Source organism: Suncus etruscus, chromosome 4 (genome assembly GCF_024139225.1).
Source record: "Suncus etruscus isolate mSunEtr1 chromosome 4, mSunEtr1.pri.cur, whole genome shotgun sequence".
Lineage (NCBI taxonomy): Eukaryota > Metazoa > Chordata > Mammalia > Eulipotyphla > Soricidae > Suncus > Suncus etruscus.
Window position 1 is genome coordinate 49,056,013 of NC_064851.1, and position 14,077 is coordinate 49,070,089.

The window sequence follows — 14,077 nt, forward strand, 5'->3', positions numbered from 1 at the left end:
GTTTTGATTTGTATTTTCCTAATAATAATAGAATGCAGATCATTTTTTCCATATAACTTTTAATTGTGTCTTCTTCGAGGAAGTTTCTATTCATCTCTTCTCACATTGTTTGATGAGGTTAATTGGTTGGTATTTTTATTTTTTAGTTCCTCTTGCATTTTACAAGTGCTCTAAATATCTTGGATATTAATGCTTTCTCAGATAAATGATGGGCAAATATTTCTCCCCATCTGTGAAATGTCTTTTTATTCTGATCATTATTTCTTTTTCTATTGTAAGAATTTATTCAAAAGACAAAATTGATTAACATAATGAGGTAAACTAACATAACATATATAGTAACGTAACATAGCATATAATATAATTAATATAATATAATAATACATGTAAGTCAAAGAAAGTTTCTGGTTAAAGCACAATTATTTTTTCATAATGGCTTACATATCTTTCACAGTAGTATTTTAGGTACATATTAACATTGAATCAGGGGAATACCCATCACCAAATATGTGCTCCCCATCCCAGTTTCCTTTCTACAACCCATAAACCCCACCATCACCCACAGGGCTGCTAGAGTAGGTGGACCCCTCTTTGTCTAGCTTACTATTAGTGATCATATATCTGTTTGGTCCTGGAACCCTCCCTTGTTTCCCCCTCTATTTCTGATCATTATTTCTTTAGCAGTGTAGATGCTTCTTAATTTGAAGAAGTCTCATTTGCATATTTTAGCTATTGTTTGGTTGGCCAATGGCATTTAAAGATCTTTCTAGGGCCGGAGAGATAGCTCAATGGTAGGGCATTTGCCTTGCATGTAGCCAATCCAGGAAGGACAGTGGTTCGAATCCTGGCATCCCATATGGTCCCCTGTGCCTGCCAGGAGCAATTTCTGAGCACAGAAACAGGAGTAACCCCTGAGTGCTGCTGGGTTTGACCCAAAAACAAACAAACAAACAAAAAAGCTGTTTCTAGAATCAATGTCATGAAGAATTCTGTCTATATTTTCCCCTTTATTATTTATGGACTCAAGTCTTATACTGAAGGTCTTTTACCTGTTTTGATTGACTTTTGTGCATGGTATAAGATAGGAGTCTGAGCTTTTTTTTTTTTTTTTTAATAGGTGACTGACCAGGTATGGTTTACATCTGAATGATGATTTAACTAAAGTTTTCTTTATAAAAATTCCTCTGAATTTTTGCATTATATTCCACCACTCTCTTTTTGCATACTCTCACTTGATGGATCTACTATGAATCTTATGGACTTTCCTTTGTAAGTTCCATCTTTTTGGTTTTTATTAATCTTGTTACTTTCATTAGTCTGTCTTTCAATATTTTTCAATATCTGTCTTTCAATATTTTTCATTATGAAAATGTGGCTTGAAGTTTTCTGAGTTGAGTTTATTTTCACTGTCACCTCTTACATTTGGTTGTGTGTACTATTCCTCAACTTTGGAAGTTCTTAACTATGCATGATTTGGTTAATAGATCTTCAACAAATTTGCCTCCCTGATCCTCTGCAACCAATGTTTCTTACATTGTTCCTTTTGAACTCATCAATAGTTCTTTAGGGTTGATTTAACACATTTAATGTTCATTTAGTACATTTTTTGGCCATATTATTGAGGTTTCTTCCATCCCATCTTGTGACTTTTCTTTTCCTTTTTTTTTTTTTTTTTTTTTTTGGTTTTTGGGTCATACCCAGTTGTGCTCAGGGGTTACTCCTGGCTCTATGCTCAGAAATAGTCCCTGGCAGGCTCAGGGGACCATATGGGATGCCAGGATTTGAACCACCGACCTTCTGCATGCAAGGCAAATGTCCTACCTCCATGCTATCTCTCTAGCCCTATCTTGTGACTTTTCAATTGTTTCCTCAATTGAAACTGTTCCTCAACTGTTGTTATTCTGTTATTCAGAATTTATAATGACTTTTTTTAATATTATCTAATATGTTCTTCATTTTTGATTGTAGCAGTTTTTTTTTCACTTTGATTCTTTGGTGGGGGCACACTTGGCAGTGCTCAGGGATTCCTACTGGCTCTGTACTCAGAAATCACTTCCAGCTGGCTTGCGGGACCATGTGGAATGCTGGAGATCAAACTCAGGTTGGCCATGTACAAAGCAAGAGCCTTACTTGCAGTACTATCTCTCTGGCTCCATCATTTATATTCAGGCTGGGGCAATAGCACAGTGATAGGGTGTTTGCCTTGGTCACAGACAACCTGGGATGGACCCAGATCAATTCCCGGCAGTTAATATGATTCCTTAAGCCTTCCAGGAGCAATTTCTGAGCACAGAGCCAGCAGTAACTCCTGAATGCTGCCAGGTGTGGCCCCCAAACAAACAAACAAACAAACAAACAAAATCCATCATTTATATTCTTATACCTTCTTGTGCTTTGTTAACTACCTGTGCAATTGTTCCTTTGAGTTCATTAAACATCCTCACCATGGTCTTATTAATCTAAGTGTTTGCAGATCTGTTTTTTTTTTTACTCAGTGAACTTGGTGGGTTTCTGTGCATCTTTCCCATTGGCTTTCCAATGAGTTCCTACTATGCTATTAGTAGTTAGATTCTCTAGGAGACTCTAAGAGATTAAGTTAGGAGTTTGTCTTTTCCTTCTTCATCCAGTGGCAGGTAGTACAACTGCAAATACTGTACTGTAAATTTTCTGAGTTTATAGCAAGTGGTGGAAGTCATGGTGAGTTTGATCCCTTAGCAAAAAGGAAGAGGATCTGTCTCCCATTATGAGTAGGGCCAATGAACTCTGTAGGAGATTAATCTCACCTTCTGGCCTTGAGTGTTTCTTGTGACAGGTCTGCTGTAAATCTTAAGATGCTCCCTAGAATGTAATTTCCCTTTTTAATCTTGCGCTTTTAGTATTCTATCTTTATATATGGGATTTGTCATTGTGACTAGAATGTGTCTTGGGATGCTTTTCCTTGGGTCTCTTTTAGTTGGTACTCTTCGGGCATGCAGGATTTGATTGCAGGTAGTCCTTAGCTCTGTTTGTTTCTCTGTAATGATGTCCTTGATTATTGATTCTTCCTGGGGATTTTCTTCCTGGGTTTCTGGGACTCCAATGATTCTTAAGTTGTGTCTATTGAGCTTATCAAAGACTTCTATTTTCTTCTGTTCACATTCTTTGAGTAATTTTTCCATTGACTGATCATTTTCTTTAAGGCTTTTCCCCAATCTCTTCTGCTGTATTGAGTTGTCATGCATTTTATCTTCTAGCTCACTGATTCTAAACTCAGCTGTTGTTACCCTATTGGAGAGCCCTCCAGGTTTTCAATTCATCTACTGAGTTTTTCAGACCTGTTATTTCACACTGGAGTTTTCTGATTTCTATCTTCATATCCCCTTGATTCTTATTAGTGTTCTGTTCTACTCGGTCTATACTTTCTTTGAGTTCTGTGAACATCCTCCATATTTCTTCTCTAAACTCCATATCTAAGATACTAACTAGGTGGCTGTCCTTTTTGAGACATCAGAGTTGCCACCTTCATTCTCTTTGCCTGGTGTTGGCCTGTGTTGTTTTCCCATTGTTACGCTTGTATTGTGGATTTTTCTACATGTTGTGGTGGTTATCATTGGCTAGCTCCTCTGGCTCCACCCTTTGTGGGTTGGACAACTGACTTCAGGAGAAGACAAGCCTTAGGGAAAGATGCTGAAGAGGATCAAAGTTCCCAGGCAAAAGCAACCAGAAAAAAGGCACAAGATGTCTGCTGTTCTTCAGAGACACAGCACAGCGGAAGTCAGCTACTTCCACAGTCTCTGGGTGAGAAGACTCACCTCAGGAGAAGATGAGCCATCAGGGAAGGATGCCCAAGAGGATCAAAGTTCCCAGGCTGAAGAAAGCAGAGAAAAGGCCCAAGATGTCTGCCATGCTTCAGAGATACAGCAGAAGTCAGCTAATTCCAGAGTCTCTTTATTAATATATTTTAGCTAGCAGAAATATTTAGTTACTCACAAGTATGCAAAATGCCACCATCAGCTCCCAAAATGTTGAAAATAATTTCAATATAGCAGTCTCTGAATGTGGGATCGATTTTTTTTTTTTGAGGTGGTGGTGATGTTTCAGTAACATCCAGCTGTGCTCCTGGATTATTTCTGACTCAGTGCTTAGGAATCAATCCTAGTGGTGCTTACCTGATCATATGTGGTGCCACAGACTGAACCAAAGTTGACCATATTCAACACAAGTTCCTTAACCTCTGTCCTATTGGTAGTATCTCTCTGATTCTCTTTACTTTTAACCCAAATGCATATAACAAATCAAGGACATTACATTCAAGGCACACACTCTACCACTGACCCACAGCCGTAGACTTTTTGGGTGTGGGATGGGATGTATTTTTTTTAGGGTATTCAGTATATGACAAAGTGAAATGAGGCAGATGCAATAAAAGATCAAGGATGGAAGAAATCAAATCAAACTAAGAAGATCACATATTTAGTGGTAGCTGCCCCCATCTCTGCTTTGGATTTGCTTAGAAGGAAATTCTTGTAGAAAAGTCTCAGTTGGGTTATACGCTCAGGTTACAATCAGGTTATAAAGATAATTTAGGTTGTTATTTTTACCCCCATATGCAAAAGGATTATTATGTGGCATTGTTCTGTTTTACATAGGCACACTAGAAATCTTACATATAGAAAGAAGTTCTTATATAATAGGAATGGAAGTTTATAAATTTTATAGTGCAGGTCTGCCTTTCACTCTGAGCATTTGTCATGGAGACTTGATTTAGGCCTCAATGGATCAGACATCGATCATCCAACCCCAAAACTCATATCCCAGCACAGATTATGGCACCAGCACCAGGATTCAAACTCCACCTAGGGAAGGCCTGAATGCCACCCTGGCACTAACCTGCTCCAGAGTAGGCCCATAAGATATCGTGACAATGAGGAAACAGCAACAACTTGATCTAAGGGCAGGTTGCCCTACCTCACCACCCAAAGTTAGATGAAATCAGAAGACACTATGCCCTAGTATCAGTGCAAGAACCAATATTTCTAGTTACAACAGTTTACAACAACCGTGACTAAGCAGAACTTTTCCTAGGACCACCAAGAAAGATTTTATCCTAGGCTTCATCCTAGTATCTATACAAAAACCAAGATCTCTACTGACTTTATCAACTGCAACTGAACAGAATTTTTTCTGGGACCATTAAGATAGACATTGGGGCTAGACAACCAACATGCCTGGAGCCTATAATTGGTCTCTTGACAGTATGCTTCATGGGTGGAGACACCCTGTATCTCTTAGGCCAGTGGAATTTTCTTTCTAATTTCCCCAATGTTTGATGTGTCTATGCAGCAAAAAAAAAAAAAGCCACACTTACCCTTCCACCCACTCCCACGTTTCTTTCTTCTTTTAATTTTTTTTTAATTTTGTGTGTGTGTGTGTGTGGTTTTTGGGTCACACTTGGCAGTGCTCAGGGGTTATTCCTGGCTCCAGGCTCAGAAATTGCTCGTGGCAGGTACGGGGGACCATATGGGATGCCGGGATTCGAACCGATGACCTCCTGTATGAAAGGCAAACGCCTTACCTCCATGCTATCTCTCCGGCCCATTCTTCTTTTAATTTTACTTATATTCTAAATAGGGGCTCTTGCTTTTCCATAGAGCCACAGATCTTGAATCACTTTATTCTGTCTCATATTTCTATATCTTTTTATAAATTGAGAAAAGAAAACAAAAGTGGATGTGGCCCAAGGGCCAAGTGGTCTTAGGAACATTGAGTAGGAAAAAAAGGTAATATCTAAATACCCAAGCCAAAATCAACAACAACAGAATCAAGAGACCCAAACTATAACAAGCTAAACACAAAATAGACCTGTTTCACTAATAATCTGGGTGCTAGGGGTGGAAATTTGGGATACATGCAGGGAACTATGGTGGAGGGAGGTCAACACTAGTGGTAGGAATGATCCTAATTCACTGTTACTAAACAGCTGAAATCCAACTGTGAAAGACTTGTAATTCACAATGGCCTCAATAAAACAAATTGTAAAAGAAAAAGGGATATATTTGATATTGGCATTTCCCCCTATGATTTACATATATAATTTCTTTTCTAGTACTTTTAAGAGAGAAAAAGGGACTCATCCTCCAATGTCTGTAAGACACCTTTTCAGAGAATTAAAAACGTTAAATAAGATTCCTCATGAAGTCTTCCTTTCTTTAGAGTGAGTAACCACAAAATCTTTTCTTCTTTCTTGTGGTGCCTATTTTTTCATGCTTTTAATCATGTTCATTGGACTTCTCTGGATTGTATCCAAGTTTCCATGCCATGCTTAAACACAAAGATGCAAAGACAATAATCTAAGACAAAGACTTCCAAATGCTAGACATAATAAAAAGATTCTCCTCTGGCTAGATAAGTTTATACTAAAGCAAAATAAAATTAATAATATTTTAATATACTACTTAATGCCTTATAACTAACATATTTACAAAAATACCCAGAGAGGGCTGAAGCATGAGTGAAAATGGAGCCTGAAAGAGACTGTTCTTGCTATTATTTAGCCCACAAGAACAGTGATCAAAAAGTTCAATGACCAATAATATGGCCAAATTTCTGGGACCCAGATGAACACTTTAGGCAAATGAAAGTCTGTGGTATAAGCCTCCTGTAAAAGTTACATTTGTATGACCCCAGCTGCCGGTCTTAAAGTTTGATATAGACGGGGGATGGGGAATTCACAGGGACCAGATGTGACTATAACTAAAAAACATCACAGTTGGCGATCAGAGAACCTTTGTTAGGAAACGCAACGTGGAGCCAGAGATTTAGTAGATAAAAGCAAAGTCACTCTCTAATGAGGAAAGAAGATACAGAAGAAGCATGCAGCCATAGAAGGATTAAGCACATATGGGCTATTTTATCAGCCTTACATTTTGGATGGACAGGCACAGTGATAAATGAAGGAAAAACTCAAGTCATCACCTGTCTGATGTGTAAAGTAGTATGGAAAGTGCACCATTCCATAGGTCTGGCATGTTCATACAGGGACCTTCTTCCCTGGTGGGGTACCCAGAACTCTTTCCAAGACTCATCTTAATTAGCTTTGGTTACTCTAGACTTTCTCTTTTGAATCTGCTTGTTCTAATGGCACACTTTTTAGTCAATAGGCAACTATACATATGTGTTGAGTTACCAACAGTTGGTTGGTAAATGGGTGAGTGAATTGGTCTAATTTGGAAATAAAGTAAAAGAAAGCCCACTGAGATTATGTACTTGAGCATTTCCTCAGTCTAGCTTCTGTCATTAATAAAATATTTAACTTACCCTTCTTCTGTAACATAATTTGCTTTAAACATAGGAGGGCGTAAGAGGACTTGTATTTACCCTTTCCCTTGTAGGTACCATCTCCAATCTGATTTGGCCATATCCTCTTCCCTTCACAATTACAGATAAGACAAAACTTGCTTTCGGATAGAAGCGAGAACAAAGAGCACAAGGCTTCTACCATCTACTTATTTTCCTAAGGCATATATATTTCAAATGAGCACCTCTTTAAAGAGGTAATCAACCCTTTTTTTTTGTTTGTTTGTTTTTTGTTTTGTTTTGTTTTATTTTTGGGCCACACCCAGTGTTGCTCAGGGGTTACTCCTGGCTGTCTGCTCAGAAATAGCTCCTGGCAGGCACGGGGGACCATATGGGACACCGGGATTCGAACCAACCACCTTTGGTCCTGGATCCGCTGCTTGCAAGGCAAACACCTCTGTGCTATCTCTCCGAGCCCGAGGTAATCAACTCTTAAGATATAGAAGAGAGTACTTGTTCTCTGGAAATTCAACATCTTCAAAATCTTAGCAAATGATTAAATTATGCAATCTGCGGCCATGTGGCCATGTAGACAGAACTACAGGGTATCAAGCTGAGTGAAGTCAGTCAAAGGAAAATGGCAGATACAGAATGATCTTTCTATGCAACATAAAGATGCATAATAAAACAGTAACAGCATGACCAAAAGCAAAAGAACTGGAGAGTCAAGTGGGGTAGGAGATAACTTCTCACTGGTGGTGAGAAGTAGGCACTCTGGTGATGAATGTGGTGTTGTAAAATGTATGCAAGAAACTATCATTAACATAATTAGAAAGCCTGATACTTCAATACAAATGGGAGAAAAAAATTAGCAAGCCAGATCCAACAGTACAATAAAATAGCATCATGATTAATTGTATATATTTTACATATAAACAGATGCACATCGTTGTTATATACTTTATCAACAAAAGATAAAGAATCATTTGTTCATAATAACAGATACAGAAAAGTTCCTGAAAGATTCGACAATCATTTATGATAAAGTGTCTCAACAGTATACATACAACAAACCACAGCTAACATCAATCTCAAAGGAAAAAACCTGAAAGCTTTTCCTCTAAGATAAAATATAAGCCAAGAACATCCAATCTCACCCCTCCTTTACAACAAATCACTATAAGTCCTATTAACAGCAATTTGGCAAGAAAAAAGTATGAAAGGAAAAGAAGTTAAATGGAAAAGAAGTTAAACTATTACTATTTGCAAAAGACATGATCATATTTAGAAGACTCTAAAGATGCTACCAAAATATTGTTATATAATAAACCATAATACATTATATACTTACAAAATACAGTAAAGTATCAGAATATAAAATCAAAAGAGAGAGCTAGACACAGTATGCAAAGGACAGAAGAGCATGTTTTGCATTCAAGAATCCTACATTTGATCCTGACACATCATGATCTCTACAGCAATCAACTATGAAGTGGCTCCAAGTACCACTTGGTGTGACCTCCAAAACAGCAATAACAAAAAAAATTAAACTGCAAGTTTGTTGCATTTTTATATTGTACAAGAAGAAATAAAATCAAGGAATCATTTTACAACTGTATCAAATATATTTAAGTATCTACAAATAAACTTTTAGCAAAGGAGGTAAAAGATGTATACAAAAATTCTAAGGCACTATAGGAGAAAATAGAAGATACACAAAAACAAAAAAATCCAATGTATTATGTATATGATATATTACTAAAGTGATAATCCTACCCAAAGCAGATTCAATCTAATCTTTATTAAAATTCCCACAGTATTTGATGAACCCAAAGGATGTCATCTAAAGCTTTACCAATACTAAAAAATCAACTTACAGGACATTAGTGAGAAGTACATGGTATTTATTCCTGAGGTGATGAGGTGCAGAAAAAGAGGGCATGGACAGATCAATCAATTTTCCCTACATGATGGAAGAGATCTTTGTTTGAGAAGAAAACAAAGACTGTCTATGTTACATAAGTGAGGGTGGCTGTGGAGGTAGGGATGGACTATTAACAGAAGAGTAGCTACTTAAACAGAATTTGTAACTATAAATAACTATGGCTCTATTGCTCAGGTAGGACCTGTATATCAGGTGAGCAGACATCCAACAGAAGGCTATATTTGCATGGGCTGTGTCATTGGGAGTACTGGGATTTCACCAGTCTTTCAGCATGAATTTAAAGAAGGAGTTATGAAACTGCAAATTTTGGGATGATCTCAGCCTCAAAGTCTTCTTCAAGGTCTAAAAAAATATGATTAAAATCTGTATGAAAATATAAAACCCCCAAACAGCCAAAGAAATGCTAAAAAAAAAGGAGGCCTCATGATACCCAATTTCAGTTATGTTATAAATCTATAGGAATTGAAGCAGACAGTCTAACCAACAGAACAGAATTGAGAAAACATAAATAAAGGCCCTTATTTTAATTATATGAATAGTTAGATTTTATGGCAAAGGAGCCAAAACCATAAAATGAAAAAGAAAAACATCTTCAACAAGTGATGCTGGTGAAACTAGTCAGCCATATGCAGAATGCATATTGGGCCAATATTTCACACTACGCACAAAAGTTAAATCAAAGGGCATACAATGTACAATATCCTTCACCACTGCACATTTCCTACCACCATGTCCCTAGTTTCCCTCCTGCCCACCCCATGCCCTCTCCACCACTTGTCTCTGTAGCAGACATTTTCCTTTTCTCTCTCTCTCTCACATATACACATTGTCTCTCTCATTTTTTTTCTTTTAGACACTGTGGTTTGCAATATTGCTACTGAAGGAGTATCATGCATATTACTTTATCTCCTTTCAGTATCCAGTTCTTGTCCAGAATGATCATTTCCAATTATCATTGTCATAGTGGTCCCTTCTCTGCCCTAACTACACTCCTCCACTATTTGTGGAAAGCTTCCTACCATGAAATGAGTCTTCTGGACCTCATCTCTATTGTCACTGGATACTAATCACATTGACTATACTATCTTTTTATATTTCACTAATGAGTGCAATCATTATATTTCTATACCTATCTTACTTATTTTGTTCAGCATAAAATTCACCATATACATCCATGTATAAGCAAATTTCAAAACTTAATTTTTCCTAATGGTTGCATAGTACTCCATTGCAAAGATGTACAGAGTTTCTCTTTTTTTTTTTTTTTTTTTTTTGGTTTTTGGGCCACACCCAGTGGTGCTCAGGGGTTACTCCTGGCTATGTGCTCAGAAATCGATCCTGGCTTGGGAACCATATGGGACGCTGGGGGATTGAACCGTGGTCCATCCTAGGTCAGCAGTGTACAAGGCCCACTGCACCACTGCACCACTGCTCTGGCCCCATACACAGTTTCTTGATCCACTTATCTGTTCTTGGGCACTTAGATTGTTCCAGATTCTGGCTATTGTGAATAGTTCTGTGATGAACATAGAATGCAAAGGGCTTTTCTACATCACACACCATATTTCTGACAATGGACTACCATCTTAAGATATATAAATAATTTACAAAACTCAACAATAACAAAAAAACATCATCAAAAATGATAAAAAGAGATGACCATCATACAAGAAAGATATACAAAAGGTCATAAGAGACATGAAAAATTGTTTATCATCACTATCAGGAAATGAAAAGTTAAAACAAAAAAGAAATATCTCATTCTAGTATTCTCAACGATAATAGCTGTTTCAAAATCGTCCTGAAACAAGTGCTGACAGGGTTATGAAAAAGTAACAATCCTCATTCACTACTGGTGGGAATATCAACTGGTTCAACCTCTATGGAAAATAGTATGGAAATTCTCAAAAATAGAAATAGAATTAATGCCTGATGCTGAAATTCCACTCCAAACCCACAAAAATACAAAAGATACATTCACACCTATTTTTATTCACAATAGTCAAGATCTGGAAACAGTATAATATTGAATGCCAGGTGAGAAGATATGGATGTGGAATATGTACAATTCATAGTGGACTATTGCTGGGGTCTAAGAAAAGAAATCTTGTCTTTTGCAAGAACTTGCATGGAACTAGAGGATCTCATACTAAAAGAAGTCAAACGGAGAAAGACAAATACCAGACCATCTCTCTCATATCCAGTGTATAAAGTAACCAAGTAGGAGACAGAGTGAGAGCATAGCAGATAACATGCTTGCTTTGAACATGACTGACCCAGGATGGATCACTGGTATCCAAAATGGCCCCCACTCCAGAAATTCCAAGGGAGATTCCTGTGTGCAGAGCCAAGAGTAACCCCCACCCCTAAAATTAAAAAAGTAGGGGAAAAAAACTATATTCAATAGGAATAAACCCTATAAATTTTTTGTTTTGCTTTTATTTTAAATTATTTATAAAGAAAATTTATCACATTGTTGACATAACTATCATAATACATTTGTTTCAGGATGACAAAAAGCAAAGTTACTAAGAAATAGAAAGAGAACAGAGAATTTAAAAAATGGAAGGGGAGAGAGTTCATTAGCAGTTTTATTTGTGAAACTTATTGTATCACCTATAAAGTCATTAATGCAATAGCTGAAGGTTTAGTATGCTCCCATTTTTTTTCTCCAGAGATGGGAAATACATTAAAAAAGTGTGTGTGTGTGTGTGTGTGTGTGTGTGTGTGTGTGAATTGTTTGCATAGACACAGCAAAATATGGAAGAAATTGGAAATAAATACCTTTGGCCTAAAAAATAAGGAGATCTTACCCCAAAGCACTTTGGCATAAGACCAACTCAAAGCTCCAGGCATACTCAGTTGTCCAACCCCTAGTCCTTCTTGGTGGTCAGCTCTTCAGTCTAATAGTTGTTGCTGTCAGGTTTCTGTAGTTATAGATCTTGGTTTTTGTACTATTCCTGTGTTGAAGACTGGGTGATGTGTTGTGTCTTCTAGCTCTGTCTCTCCATCAGTTAACAATGCAGAATATCCTACCCTAAAAGCAAACTATTGCTGTTGCCTGGTTGTCAGGATGCTTTAAGAACTGTCTTTAAAATAAGTCAGTTCGGTGGTGGTAGTAGGGCCTTCCTTGGTAGAATTTATGTTCCTGGTGCTGGTGTGGGAAACCTTGTTTGATTCCATAGATGGTATACTCAGTTTAAGGGGTGAATAGTCAGTGTCGAATAAACTGGAGTCTAAGCCAAGTCATTATGCCAAGTGTCTAGGGTGTAAGGTCCCACTGCAATATAAAAATTTTTGTGTTCCCATCTTTATTAGATAAGAATTTGTTTGCAACTGTAAACTTTTCGCATTTTGATGTGCCTATGCAAAAAGAGACAGTGGCACAGGGAGTTATTAGTGTATATGGGGGCTGAGGTGTCAAGAACGACAGACCCCAGATCATTTTGTTTACATGAACTCTGAACAGAGATTTGCTACTAGTATACTGGAGTAAACTTGTATATATACTACACTAGTATATATAGTATACTAGTATACTACTAGAATATTGAATAGAACCTGAGGATAGGGTAAATTGCTGTAATATGAGATGTTGGATAACAGTTATGTCTATTAAAGGGTGTATCTAAAAGAAATATTCAAAGGCAATTTACATGTCTTCTTTAACTCTTTTGAAAAAGACAGGGAAGGGGTAAGATACAATGCGCAGCTTCAAGCTGTGCAGTCTAGTAAACCCTATGATTTTGATCACAGAATTGAAGTTACCAAGGTAGATAGAGAGTAAGCTATTTATAGACTTAGATAGAGTAAGTCTATTTATAGACTCATGCACCAATACTTCAATGAAACACAAATTTTAAAAATGCCTGAATAAAAAATATAAAATAAAATTTGAAAGCTCCAAAGGTTTTATTCTACAAAGAAGGAAAATATGGCTCTGTCCAAAGAAATGCATCTGAATAGTAGGGATGATATCTTCAGGGTCAAAGACAATGCTCTCAACTGTTTTAGCAGAACACACTCAAGTCATGACAGTGTTTCACTCATGTCCCTAACTTTGAAGGAATGAAGGGCAATCACATTCAAAGTGCGGCATGGATCTTTTGAGAGTTTTTCAAAGTACCCAGATAAGATTCTGAATTACCATGTGGGGAGAGGTTGCCAAGTCACTTCACATTTTGCAACTCAGTAAGGAATAACTATGAACAAGTTGCCTTCTGAACATTCAGTCTCTTTATCTATAAAGTGGAAATGATAAATCTAAGATAGACTATCTCTTAAGCTTATTCTAAGAATATTTGAGATGACCATTTGATCAGGATAATCCATCTTCAAACATGCAATACTTTTTTCATCAATTCAAAATATCCTAAGCACAATTAACAGGTAGTTCCATAATTTCAATGATTTACCACAAAGTAAGTTTCTTACTTACTTATATCAAGTCTCCTGTGACTCCAAGTGAGTCTCCTGAGTACCTTTTTCCCTATGCAGACATTGAGGCTGCCCACAACTGTAAGTAAGGCTTACATGATGCTATCAAAAGCAAAGAAAGAAATTATAAACAGTCTCAAAGACATTAAATGTTCCCACATGAACAGAGAACACAAAACATCTGTCTATAATTTTCTTTTTCCCTTGAAAGACCATAAGTAAAATCCAGTAAGTCATCAAAAGTATTCTATATGGCTTAAGAAGAATAGTCCAAAAGAGGCAAGATGTTGAGACAAAAGTAGAATTATTTTCTTTCCTTTAAAAAGCAAAATGCAGGTAAAAAGGCATACCTGATATAAAACTTAATGTCCTAACAATACCATCTACTGAGAAAGAAGTAAAACCAACAAAAACCAACTC

General features: G+C 37.0%; 1 protein-coding gene across 1 annotated transcript in view; it reads right to left on the reverse strand.

Moving 5' to 3' along the window:
* Window positions 1-14,077, reverse strand: part of AOPEP (aminopeptidase O (putative)) — a 363,790-nt gene that overhangs the window by 276,034 nt on the left and 73,679 nt on the right. The gene's annotated exons all lie outside the window — the stretch shown is intronic.